The sequence below is a fragment of the Alexandromys fortis genome, unplaced genomic scaffold, assembly GCF_014885135.2.
Source record: "Alexandromys fortis isolate MF-2015 unplaced genomic scaffold, M_Fortis_MF-2015_v1.1 scaffold_110, whole genome shotgun sequence".
Taxonomy (NCBI): Eukaryota; Metazoa; Chordata; class Mammalia; order Rodentia; family Cricetidae; genus Alexandromys; species Alexandromys fortis.
In genome coordinates, this window is record NW_026068014.1 from 204,368 (window position 1) to 218,881 (window position 14,514).

Below are 14,514 nucleotides of genomic sequence, written 5' to 3' on the forward strand. Positions count from 1 at the left end.
AGAGTGACAGTCTCTGGGACTGTGCCCAAGGAGCATTGAGGACTTGCGGGTTCTATGAGCAGAGAGAGTTCTTGGGGTTGAAGATACCTTCTGTAGGTCTGTACTCCTCTAGTTTCAAAGATGTAATTATCAACACAGTTTAATGTGATTTTATCAGAAGGGACAGATGCTGTTTGGGAGTAGGGGAGGATTCCATTTATTGGATGCTGTTTTGATTCTGGCAGTCCACAGATGTTCATAGCTATCATCATTCCTGTTTTTAACTCCTTATTCACCACATGTTTGTGGGCTGTAACCCCTTTATAGATGCTTTGCAGTAACTGCTTTTACCTACAGTGTCATCTTCCAAGTGGAGATGATCGTCCTCTAAAGGTGATAAATGGAAGAATTCTCACAAGCAAAGTAAGGCTTCCACTTTGAAATAAGAATAGGGTGGTGGCTGTCTTATAGTTCAGAATTGTCTATTCTGTTAACTCAGAGATAATTTTGATCAAGATGAGGGCAATTCTCTGACTGACTATAGTCAATAGACCATAGGAACATGCGTTGGCCTGGGGAAGTGTATCTTGAAAACTTATAGGTAATATTAAACTGTCTCATTTTCTGATCTGTTGTGGAGACTTTTGCTTGTTTGCTGTAATCTATGAATCATAGTTCCCTCTGCCTTCCCAACACTTCGCATTATTGCATGTTTTTATGTTTTTTCTATATAGTCATTATTTATTTAAGAAAATTATAAATAGTATTATCTATTTCAGGTTTAGAAACTAATAACTAAAATGTTCTATTGGTTTGTCTTGTTTGAGTCACAGCTGAGTTCAAACTTTTGTTCTCTTCTGGCAGAAGCAACAATGAAACCTTCCATATATTGCAGTCAATCCCCATGTAAAGAGTTCTCAGTAAATTCTTTTATTCTTATGTTGACCTCCAGCAAACATCCAAAGGAATTATTGCTAGATTATAAATAATCATTATTCTAATCCCTTTTTAATAAACACATTTATATTCAACATTTGAGGAAAGACACAAGGCAAACAGGGATCCCATATGAAAAGTCAAAGGTCAATTTGCACCAGTGTTGAAAGTTCTGGGCAAGAGGAACTACTGAGATGTATTACGAAATTAAGAATTATGGCAATGATTCTCTATATCTATTCAACATAGTTCTTAAAGTTTTAGCTAGAGCATAAGACACAAAAAGAAATCAAGGGGATAACAAATTGGGAGTGAAGAAGTCAATGTATTCTTCTTCACAGATGATATGATAGTATACATAAGTTCCCCCAACAACTCTACCAGGAAACTTCTACAGTTGATAAACACCTTCCGTCAGTGGGTGGATGCAAGATTAACTCAAAATAAGTGAGTAGCCTTCCTATACACAAACAATAAATGGACAGAGAAAGAAATCAAGAAACTAACATCCTTTACAATAGCTTCACATAATATAAAATATGTTTTTGTAAATCTAACAAAGGAAGTAAAATACTTGTATGAAAACAATTTCAAGTATTAAAGAAAGTAATTAAATAAGATTTCAGAGGATAGAAATATATCCCCTGTTCATGGATTGGTAGCATTAACCTAGTAAAAATGGCCATCTTACCAAAAGCAATCTAAAGACTCAATGCTCTTTAAAATCCCAACACAATTCTTTACAGACTTAAAAGAAAAAATACTTAACTACATATGGAAGATTAAAAAAAAACATAGTAGCTAAAACTACCCTGTACAGTAAAAGAACTATCAAAGTATCACTCACTATCTCTGATTTTAAGCTCTACTACAAAGTAATGGTAATAAAAATTACATGATATTGGCATTTAAAAAAAGACAGGTGGATATGGAATTGAACGGAAGACCCAGAGAAAAATTCACTCACCCATGAACACCTGATTTTTGACAATGAAGCCAAAATTATACAATGGAAAAAGGGAAGAATCTTCCACAAATGCTATTCTAACTGGATAACGGCATGTAGAAGAACCAAAGAGATTCTATCACCCTGCACAAAACTCAAGTCCAGGTGGATCGAAGACCAAAACATAAATACAGACACTCTGAGCCTGATAGAAAAGAACATGGGAAATAGCCTTGTTCACATTGGCAGATGAGACAACTTCTAAAGAGGACGCCAATAGCACAAACACAAAGATCAACACTTAATAAATTGGATCTCATGAAACTGAAAAGCTTCTGTGAGACAAAGGACACCATTAATAGGACAGATTGACAGCCTATAGAATGGGGAATGCTATTCCTTCACAAGCCTCTCATGTAAAAGAAGGTTGATTTTCAAAATATATAAAGAACTAAAAATAGAAGTCAACACACCAAATAATCCGATTAAATGTGGGGTACAGATCTAAAAAGAGAATTCTCAACAGATGAATCTCAAATGAACAAGAAACATTTAAGGAGATGTTCAATATCCTTAGCCATGAGGGAAAATCAAATCAAAATGGCTCTGAAGTTCCTTATTCCATCTGTCAGAATGACTAAGATCAGAGACACCAGTGAAAACTCACACTGGAGGTGGAGCAAGCAAGTTGAATGCTACTCGATTTCTGGTGGGAGTGCAAACTTGTAAAGCCACTTTGGAAGTAAGTTTGGTTTTTTTTCAAAAGACTAGTAGTCAATCTATCACAAGACCCAGATATACCAATCTTGAACATTTACCCAAAGGATGCTCAATCGTACCACAAGGATATGAGCTCCAATATGTTTATAGCAGCTTTGGTTGTAATAACCAGAAACTAGAAACAACTTAGATGTACCTCAATTAAGAAAAGGATAAAGAAACTGTGGTACATATATACAATGGAGTATTACTCAGCTTTTAAAAACAAGGCCACTAGAAAAATTGGAGATAAATAGATGGAACTAGACAAAATCATCTTGCAAGAAATAACCGAGACCCAGAAAGATAAACATGGTATATGCTTACTCATTGGTGAATGTTAGCTGTAAAATGAAGAACAACCATGTAATAATTTACAGACCTAGAGAACTAAGTAGCAAGGAGGGTTCGTGGGATGACACCTGGGTCTCCCTGAGAAAGGAAAATATAAGAGATTTTATGAGTGGACTAATGGTGTCAGTAGGGATGGAAACATGAGCAATGAGGTTAGAGGGAGGATTGAGAGGGACAGTACTGAAAGAGACTACTGGAAAGGGGGATATTTCAGTGATGTGGGAGTGATTCCTTAGTAATAAAGAAACTGCCTAGGCCCATTTGATAGGCCAACCCTTAGGTAGGCGGAGAAAACAGAACAGGATGCTGGGAAAAAGAAGCTCAGTCGAGGAGTCGCCATGATTCTCCCGCTCCAGATAGACACAGGTTAAGATCCTCCCTGGTAAGCCAGCTTGTGGGCTACATAGAATATTAGAAATGGGTTAGTACAATATGTAAGAGCTAGCCAATAAGAAGCTGGAACTAGCCAGGCCAGGCACTGTTTAATAGAATACAGTTTCCGTGTAATTATTTCGGGCATAAGCTAGCCATGCGGGCGGCCGGGTGCCGGGGACGCAGTCCTGCCGCTCCTAATGCAACATTTCAGGGTCAGATTAAAAACAAGGGAATCTCCTGTGAATCTGAAATAATGACCCTAGCTAAGATCTGCAGGATTATCATATACATAGCCTTAGCTGGCCATCTCCTGTCACCAGGCAAGCCTTCAAGTGCAGAGAATGGGAAATCATTTGAGCCACATAACAGTTAACTAACAGTTTGTCCTGACTATGGGATGTGACAGGGTAAGTGTGGTTTAGAGATTGAGGGAGTGGACAATGAATGACCGGTCTAGCCTAAACTCCATGACAGGAGAGAAAACCCTCCTACGACACTTCCTGAAGCATCAGAACGCACTGACTGGATGACAAGAGATGTAGAATAGAGCTAAACACAATTGGAGAAAAAAAGTGTCAATGGAATGATACTAATGATGTGCTGGTACATACATAGATTGGTCCCTAGCCCAAGTGTCATCAAAGAGGCTTCATCCAGCAACTGCTAGAAACAGATGCAGAGCCATAGTTAGGCAGAGCTCATGGAATCCTATAGAAGAGTGGAAAAAGGAATTGTAGAAGACAGAAGGGTTAAAAACACTGTAAGAAAACTCAGAGCATCAACTAATCTTGACTCATAGAGGCACATAGAGACATCCATGGAAACTGAATGGGATTCCCCAAGCCACTCAGCATTATGTGTTACAGTTCTGTAACTGGTCCTCTTGTCAGACTCCTAACAGTGGGAACAGGAGTTTCACTGTTACTGGCCCTTGACACCTTATTTCTCATACTGGGTCACCTTGCTCAGCATTAATACATTGGGAGGTACTTAGTCTTACTGTAACTTGATAGGTCATGTTTTATTGATATTCATATGAGATCTGTCCTTTCCTAAACAAAAAGGTAGAAGAACTGAATTGGAGGTTGCCAACAGAGAAGATTGCAGGACAGGGACAGGGAGGACATGATGGAGGGGAAATTGCTGCTGAGATATAAAGTAAATAATTATTTTCATTCAAAAAAATTATTGAATCAATGAATAAAATTATAAATGATTTTAGACGTTCATATCTCAAGTAACCTGAAACTTCTCATTTTGACCATGTGTTATCTACAAACAACTTATGAGGGCTTAAATATCAAACTTTGCCCTCCACTCTCCTCATAATATCTTTTAATATCAATACCATATTCTTCCCAGAAACTTCACCATACAAAGAAGAGTGAGTCTGCAGATAAGACAAAAATGACAAAGTCTCTGGATAAGTTTGATTGTTGCTTATGGAGTATAACAGGAGACACATTATCAACTACTACCCAACCTCCAAATAGTCAAACAGCTCAGTTATACATACACGTTACAGTGGAAATCAATTAGTCCTTTATTTAATTAGCAAATACATGGGAAAATATAGTATATTCCTTGGATTTGATCTGTGAAACTCTAGTAACAAAATGTATTAGCTCAGTTGTGTACAAGTCAATGCAAGTTAGTTATACAGCATTTCAGAAGATTTTAGTTTGAATGTACCCTATTATAACTTTAAATAGCAAGTTTAAGACGCTGACTGGAGAGTTCTCAAAAGAAGAAATGATAAGGTTAAAAAAATCTTTTAAATGTGTTCATAGTCCTTAGGAATTGTGGAAATGCAGATTAAAGTGATTTCGAGATTAAAAAAAAAGAACGTAATATTTCTTCTTTGAAGTCAACAATAAGACTATTAACACTTATATTTGGCCAAGTGTTTCATGTTATAAGAGTATATTTTATTTACTTAATATGAAATAGCTTCTGAGTTAAGACTTTAGAAAATCTTTTATAATTGCTTGATTTAAATTTAGGTACTATTCTATTGAAAATCCAGTGAATATAATTGTTTCATATGGAAATATTATATAAAAAATAGTTGAACTTACATTTTTTATCATTGGCCATGGAAGTGTGATTTAAATTTTTAAGGTGTGTGTTTATGTGTGTGTGTTTGTGTGTGTGTGTGTGTGTGTGTATGAGAGAGAGAGAAATAGAAAGAAAGACGTTCTGTGTATACCTGTGTTTCATAAATTTTCTTTGTTTTTTATGTTACTTTGTTTTGTTTGTGTTTTACTTGCTTTATTCTAAGGAAAGAGGGAGAGAGAAAGGGGGAGTTGGATGGATGAGGATGTGAGAAGAATCTAACAGGAAATGATGGAGGGAAAACTATGATAAGAATATACTGTATGAAAAAATATTTTCAGTAAAAATGCTTACTAAAATGTCCACCCAAATGCAATTTTAATATAACACTATAAGTCTCCAATTAAGCTCCAAAATTATTCTTAGTGAGTCATATCATTGCTATCACTCTCTGTCAAATGAGATTTACTGGCTTTTCATTTGTTAATTCTTCATTCATTGTCTTCATTATGGATCTTAGTCTCCTCACCTTAAAAATGCAGTATGTTATCTTGAAATCTTTAGGATGCATTGACTTCTTTGTGTAGAGATGTCATCCTCTGATAACACAGTTTTTATCATCATCTTTCACAGTACCAAGAACATATAAAACAAGGCTTCTATAAGTGTCTTTGAATGAATAATATATAGGTTAAATCAGAAATTAACAAAGGTATTCTAACAGGTTATCTATGCTTTTTAGAGTTTAAATATCTCTTCCTCCTGTAGAAGCCATTAAATGTCTAAAAGTACTTAGGGAGTCGGGCAACCATGTGCATCACCCTACACCCAGCTTTCATAACTGTCTATGAATGTAAAATATCTTTGGATCAATAAGAAAAATTCAAATGTATGCTTTTTCTTGTGTTTACAAGCTCCTGAATTACTTTTCAATATTTCTATTTCAAAATGTCATTGATTTTACCTCAGAGACTTTTTCTTTTACTTTCTTATTATTCTAACATGTACAGTATAAGAAACAAAACAAAACTCACAATTGTCCAAGGATTTTGTAAAGATGTCCCTTCATGACACAGTGTTAGATGTTCAGCTCCTGTGGAACAGTGTTTTTTTTTTTTTCCTCTAAAGTTAATTCCTTACAATAGCACATTGCACCTGGCAAGGTTTAACGTTGTTGTTGTTTTGTGAGTGTCAACATGTTTAATTCTTCAAATGACTTTTACTTCCCAAGTCTACAATATAAAATGTGTAATTTTTTATATCTCTTTTATAGATACAACATATCATTAAAGTCATGTTCAGTCTAAATGTTTTCTGGGCAATTTACTTATCATGAATGTCTATTTTACTGACAGATTTGGAGGGTAATAGCTGTGTTCATTCTCATAAACTTATGAACTTGTGAAGGAATGTTGTGATAATAAAGATAAAATGATATTATGATATGTAGACCTACATATGGTGGGGTTATTTTGTTATAACTCTATATTCTAAGGTATGAACTAAATCCAAGTTCAGAAGGAGTACTACATTGTGATTTTTGTCATGCTGAGAGTATATAACTGATTTAGAGTTAGCAAACTCATCAGAGTCACAATAAAATGTTGCTTTTGTGTGTTCAAAGCAGTTAAAAGGGGTGAAAATGTTAAATCTAATTCAGCATGAGAGATAAATTCTCCTTTTCAACTTTTTCAGGTAAACAGCTGAAAAAGGAAGATAAAAGAGGACCACGTTTGGAAATAGAAGACTAAAAATTAAAATAAATGGTAAATATCCATATCAACTTTGAAATTTTTCATTTTTTTTACCAAATACTACATGAACAATAATGTTGTTTAATGCACTTAGAATGGATTAAACATAGATGAACAAGATACTGAGATGATTTTCCTTTAATCAATGTTAATATATCCTGATTTCTTTCTCATCATAATCCTCTTTTCAAACCTAGGAACAGAAAAAGTGACTTGGTTCTCAGGAAGAAAAGAACACTTGTTACCATAGCAAACACATAGGATAAATTCTCCCAATTAATACTGGAAAGTGCCTGACTATGTTCTGTTACAGCAACATCCTGAGGAAATAACCGTATCACTCAGGGTCTATTGGCAAATCAGTTGGTATAATACCTTGGTGAGAACTCAGGGGAGTGTTCCGGGAAGTATGTTGGGTTGATACCCAACCCAACACAGCAAAGAGATACCATCAGTTCCTCAGCATCTGGCAATCTTTAGTGCTAGAGTGGTGTTCCACAAAATCCTTAGGATAAATACGATGCAGGGTTCCTAACCATATTTTAAGTGGGTAAAAGTCCTCTTTACTTGCTGTTCCAGGGGGTACATGCCCATATATACAATAGCTAATGATGCCAATTCCCAGATGGACAGAAAGACAGAGCTTTGAGATAATGGCATGTTGACCGAGGTTTTCTGTCCTGCCCAGTCCTGCAGTCGTTCAGTTTCACAGAAATACACAGAAGTCTACATTAGTTATAAACTCATTGGCCCATTAGCTCAGACTTCTTATTAACTAATTCTTATAACTAACATTAGCCCATAATTCTTGTTTGAGTTAGCCACGTGGCTTGGTACCTTTTTGGGTGAGGGAGTCACATCTTGCTTTCTCTGAGGCTGGGTCACCACTGTGGCCTTCTCTTTTCTCTTCCTAGCATTCTCCTTCTCCCCCCTCTACTTCCTGCCGGGTTGCCCCACCTATACTTCCTGCCTGGCTACTGGCCAATCAGCATTTTATTAAAAATAATACAAGGGACAGGAAAAAGACCATTGTTCCACAACAATGACAGACTCAGGGAGATGTCAACTATATAATTGATAGCCTTGGAGGTCATGCAGACACATGTTATAGAAGCCAAGTTGCAACAGAAAGTCGTTAAGACAATACCTAGAAAATCTGTGGAATTCCAACAGTCTCTGGAACTACCAGCATGCTACACATTCTTGCACAAGCTGCAGGTATGACTTTATAAACAAAGAAATCTTTTTGGTTGATTGAAATCAGTATATTTGCTAATAAGTACTATTTCGAATGATGGTATATAACAGTTACCTGTCACTAAAAAAAAAAAAATAAAAGTAGACAGACTGATATAGTTGACAAGAGGGTCTAGCAGGTAAAGATATGAGTTACTAAGCCTCATGATCTGAGTTGAATCTCCAAGACCCATAGGGTAGAAAGATAACCACTCTTTCATGTTGTCCTCTGTCACGGCCACCCTCAACCCACAAGGAATGATGCGACCACCGGAGCTCTTCTCACTGCAGTTTATTCCAGGACCTTTTACAATTCTCTCTCTCTTCCCCTCTCTCTTGGACTTCTCTCTTCCTCTTTCTGACCTCTCTCCTCTCTTTCTTTGACCTCTATCCTCTCTCTCTGGGCAAACCCTCTCCCAGCCCTTAAGTAGGCATGGGCTGCCAACCCCGAACTGCCAGGTGGGCACTGCCCATAGGTTCACGCATATGCAGGCAGCTGATAATCATTGCGTGATCATAGCATCGGTCAGGCCTTAGCAATCTCAGGAGTGGATTATACATCTCCATCAGGTGTGACACCACGCAGCTCGCTACAGTCCTTTAACACACACACACATACACACTACACAAGTGCACACACAAGTGTACACACACTCACAAACTTCCATACATACCTCAAACTACATATACACAAAACATATATTACATACACTATAACATACTTACATACCACACATGAGCACACTATATGCATACACATACCATATACACATTCGCCCAAATATAACATGTACACCAAACAGATACAATAAACACACACACATACACACAAACACATACATTATACCATACTGTAATAAATAAATAAATTAATTAAAATTTAGATATATTTTTGTCATATTATCAAGAAGATATTGTACATTATGGTGGCTATTAGCTCTTCCACCATTTATTTCAGGAAAGTCATGTAACTCACATTCTTTATAACTTTGTTGAAGAAATTGCTACAGTAGTTGTTTTTATGTGTGATGTTTATAGATTTTCTAAACAGAAAATTGTAAATGTACATTTATATATACATTACTTTAAACCTGGAAAAAAACCAGTCAGAAAATTCTCTCAGGATGGATATCCTAATGAGGGTAAAGCTTCAGTACTGTTCAATGTAAATGAGTAGCATTACATTATGATATAGCTGTATAAATGCATGTGCTTCTATAATTTTATAATAAGATTTTTACCTTATTTTTATACATATACTTTCTGAAGAACCATTAACACCTTCCCACCTGCTTCCACATTGTGTTTTATAGTGTGCTATTGAGAAAATGATAAAATTCTTGCTGTAATATGTTTACACATTATTTTTAAGAGTGTTTGAAGTTTATATGCATAGGGATTGTAAGGAAGATTTTAAGGCAATTAAAAAGAGAACAAGAACCCAACACTCCAAAGTAATGAAAACTTCAAGTAATATAAAGTTCATGCTTTCAGGACTCTCTATTTTGGCAAACTTGATCTTAGATTATTATGATTATTATTGTTATTATATTGTTTGATTTTATTAACTTGTTTAAGGTATAACTGCCATAAAAGCAACTGCACATAATGTTTGTAACTTGATTAATTTTGCCTTATTTGACTCACATTGTAGTAAGTTAAGGCTTACAAGACCAATAGGAGTCAACCTGGAACTGCCTGGTGCTGTAGGACATCCTGACCATGCCTAGCCAATGAGGAGTGACCAAGCAATGTTTCTTGAGTGCCTAGCAACAGGCATTGTCAGAATTTCTGATCATGTCTTACCAATGAGGGGCAAATATGTGATGTCAACTAGAAACAGATCAGAACACCTGGGTGCTGGGAGGGTTTATAAAGTTTTTCCCCATTGTTAAATAAACAAATATGCCTCACACCTTCTACCTGACTGCCGGCATCTGTGTTCATTGACATTGCACCTTCTCACCCACTCCCCAAGGAGGACATTAGGGCTCAGCAACATCTGGCACCCAGAATAAGGACTTATAACAGGTTTTGAGCTCACCTGCTCAGAGTCCTTTTTTGTCATTGCGGCTGTAATTTTTGTATTTTTCGGGGAACAGTCTCTAGTCATCTTCCTCTCCTTAATCATGGTGCTGCACAATGCCTCCACGATAGTGTATTGTGAATAAAAAGGCACTTTGGTCCCTTTGGTAAGTAAGCACTTGGACCTTCATCCTTTCCTTCTTTTAAAAGGCCCCTTGGTCCCTTTGGAAGATAAGCTCTGGGACCCCCATTCTTTCTCATTTTTGTGTGTTGTCCGTCATGATTGCCTGTCCTTTCAGTTAGAAAGGCACTTTTTTTTCCTGTTTTGGTTTGCCTGGTGTCTCCAGATAAGGGCTGACTCCCCAGGAGTCAGAACCAAGACTCAATTCCCTAATGTTGTCCTTCATCTGGAGACACCATTTGGGCATAAGGCTGTGGCCTAAAGAACTACAGAAGCTTCCCACTAATTCCGTAACATAAAGACCCTATACAATCCCAAATCCACTGACTCTTGATCTCCTGCTGTAGCCTTCAGAGCGGTGCTGTCAGGCGAGGGGGAGTTACCTGTCATCTGTGGGAGTAACACATTTGCCTTAGCAGGGAGAAGTGAACTGCATGGTGGCACAGAAGATGAGGGCCCAGAGTCTGGTGCTGGCCAGGTCTGAGTTGTGAGGACTGTGACTGGTGTGAACGTCCTGCTTGGCTGAGGTCTCAAGGTGCTGTCCAAGGCTCTGGAGCAGGTGACACTATGAGGCAAAGGCTCAGACATAATAGCCTTTCTTAGCCTGGTGTGCAATTTGGAGACCTTCTGGTGCCTGCGTCCTCTAAAGTAAGCAACATAGGCAACCTTTTGGGCTTCGGCAGCCTGGGCAGGTATGGCAGCACATCGGCTGTAAAGCTGGAGTCTGAGCCTCCTGAAGCTGTACAAGATGCCGGCTGTATCTATAGAGCCACTGGGATTTGGTGGGTGGGTGGTCTGAGACGTAGAAGCATAGGCCTTTTCTGATTACAATATTTGTACGCCCATGCAAAATTATTTTGTCAGTTTGTACACATGCATGTTTCTACCTTGATTTAAGACATATTGTATATTGATACAATTTTAGGATATATTTGTCATATTTCATTATACATCTCTACCTCTGATCAATATACCTGTACTATACATTGTTTACATTTTAAGGTCATTGTCCTAATTTGCTGTACAGTTGTTTAAAGATTGTTTAGTATTCTGATATGAAGTCTTATTCTTTAAGTTATGCAGGTCTTAAGTATTACAGGTCAATAGTTATTCATTTTTGTCATACTTATAGTTAGACTAATCAGGTTTTTTAAATAGAGATTGTATTCTGCATTGATAGGTAATCTTCAACCACTTCAGAGAACTGTAGAACATGTCTTTTAAATAACTTTGGGTTCTGTTGACATGAGACATGATTGCTCCATGCAGCACCTATATATTCTTGAGAAAATGTTTAACACTGAAGTCACTCCACTTGGAAATATTTTTCTCCATTGCAAAACTGGCCTTTAAGCAAGGAATTACCCATGTCTCGGCCATTGATAAAATGCATGGCATCTCGACTGGATAAGAAGTATATAAGAAAAAGATAGCCAAACCTTGCCAAGACAGGGTAAGACAGTATTGAAAATTTTTCTTGCCTCTGAAAAGTGTCTGTCAGTTACTTTAGGCCTTTGCCAAAGTTTGTTGCTTCAAGATTACAAATAAGACTTTGATTGCCCAGGTATCCAGTTGTCTCTGTCATGTACTGCACATTGTGAAAGCTGCTTGATTGCACTTCCTGCCTACTCAAGTAATATTATCTCCTTTCTCAGGCCTTCGATGGGTTTGAAGATTAGGTAGTCAAAGTAACTTTTTTCTTATGATTTAGTCAAGTCATCCTAATAAAGACTTTTACTCATTAGGATAGAATGATTATTGAAACATTCAACATATGTTCCTTGCTTAGTATTGTTTATGCTGGTTGTAATTTTAATTTTTATACTTGATATATGTTCTTACTGTATATAGTTTTGTATTGGGATTGAAACTCTCTTATTTATACAAAAGGGGGAGGTGATGTGGAACCTCCTACAGACAATGGCCTTTGAGAAACTGGGCCATTTTAAGGCATGACTTTGTGTTACCAAAAAGGCTGTGGTCCCATCCACTCCTCTCCTCTTCCTCCCGTGCTCCACACTTTGATGTTGGATCCCCATTCCTGTTCTATGATTTTAACTTTTTAATAGAGAAAAACCTTAGAATTCTCTATTCAGAGTTATCTTGGGAATATTTGACTTGTTTTCAGCATCAGTCCAGCCTTGATGTTTTTATACCTGCTCTTATTGCATGGTGTTATGCTATGTTCAGTTGGTATACCTGGAGGCTTGCTCTTTTCTGAGGGGAAAAAAAAATTAATCTGGAGGAGAAAAAAGGTAGGGTAGGAATGGAGGGAGGGAAACTTCAGTTTGGATGTAATGTATGAGAGAAGAATTAATAAATCTTAGTTTTGTTAAATTATGTATTACATTAGCTAAATTACATATGCCAAAATCATGTCTAGTATTTCAGGAATAATTTGGTCATGTTGTGTCATCCATTTTAAGTGCGGGCTAGCTTTTGCTCACAAATATGTAGTTTAAGATTTCTCAGTTGTATTCATGAAATATGTTGATTTCTCATAATTTTATATGTTGGGTTTGAATTTAATTTTATGAACTATAGGATATGAAATTATAGTTATTTTATTTTTCTTTAAAAATTCCTTAATGTATTTATGGTTTAGCCATGCAATAACATTTATTTTTATAGTTGTTCATAATTAGAGAATAGAGGGAGTGAGATAGCAGGAATGTTTCACTGTTTGGGAAACCTGGTTTAATGTTAAAAAGACAGAAAAGCAAGGCATTGTCTTGTGACATATGGTGACAGCTGAAACCATGGTATTTTTACCAGGGCTCATTCACTATGGTGACATGATTCTCGTGTATATCTGCTTGGAATGAACAGACAGGTAGTAAAATTTTTGATATTCTTAAAAGTTCTGCTTAGTTATTCATCCTGTCAATTCAAAGTCACGAATCAGTAGAGAGCTACAAGTGAAAAGGAGCAACTGTCCTTGACTGGTGATGTCTGATCTGTGCTCCCCTCCAGGATCTTGAGCCCACAAGTTCCTAGTTTATTAATGTCAGATTTCTAGTTTTCTCTTATTAGCCTCATGGGGCTGACAGAAGTTCTGATTGGTTTTTAAACCCTCAATAGCTATTTTCTACCCAATTTTCCAGCATCTCAGCTGTATCATTAAAATGTTAGCAAGAGTCTGAATAGCAAAAGTAAGGAAGAATTTATAAAAAAAAAAAAAAAAAAACAAACAAAAAAAAAACTTCAATGAGTCTCTGCTCTTGGGAATTTTATCCATGATAGAGGTCTAATGCTACAAAATACATGCTTTTAAAATTCTATGTCTTTTCTTTTTTTTATTTCCCAAGTAGAAAAGTAACCTAACTTAAAAAGACATTCCTTCTGAGTAAAGCTACTAAATAAAATATTTTAAAGTAGATTCCTGAAATTATCATTAAAGTTGCTCAAGGGTTAGGGAGAGAGCTCGGTGAGTAAAGTGTTAGCTGCCCAAGCCTGAGGACCTGAGTTCTAATCCCCAGGACTCAAGTAAAATAGAGTTAGGCAGCATGATGCAGTAATCACTGAACTGAGACAGGGTAGAGCAGGTCTAAGCATGTCCAGGTGACTTAGTAACCCCTCATCTAGCTGAAAAAATCAACTCCACTTTTACTAAGAGATTATGTTTCACAAAATAAGAGGGAGTATGGTAGATGACAAACATTGCTAAACTCGGCCTCTAGTCTCCACATGAACATTCATGAGTGAGGGCATCTATATTCATATATACGTGAATGTGCATGTGTGCAAGCACAACACACATGAACACATGCATGCATGCACACATGCACACAAAATTGCTAGAAAATCAGGCAAGTAATCAAAATTACATTATACAAGGTAAAGCTTCCTATTATTAAATTTAAGTTATCTATTTAAACAAATGAGAATAATTATTGCTCAAATAAATGTGCAAA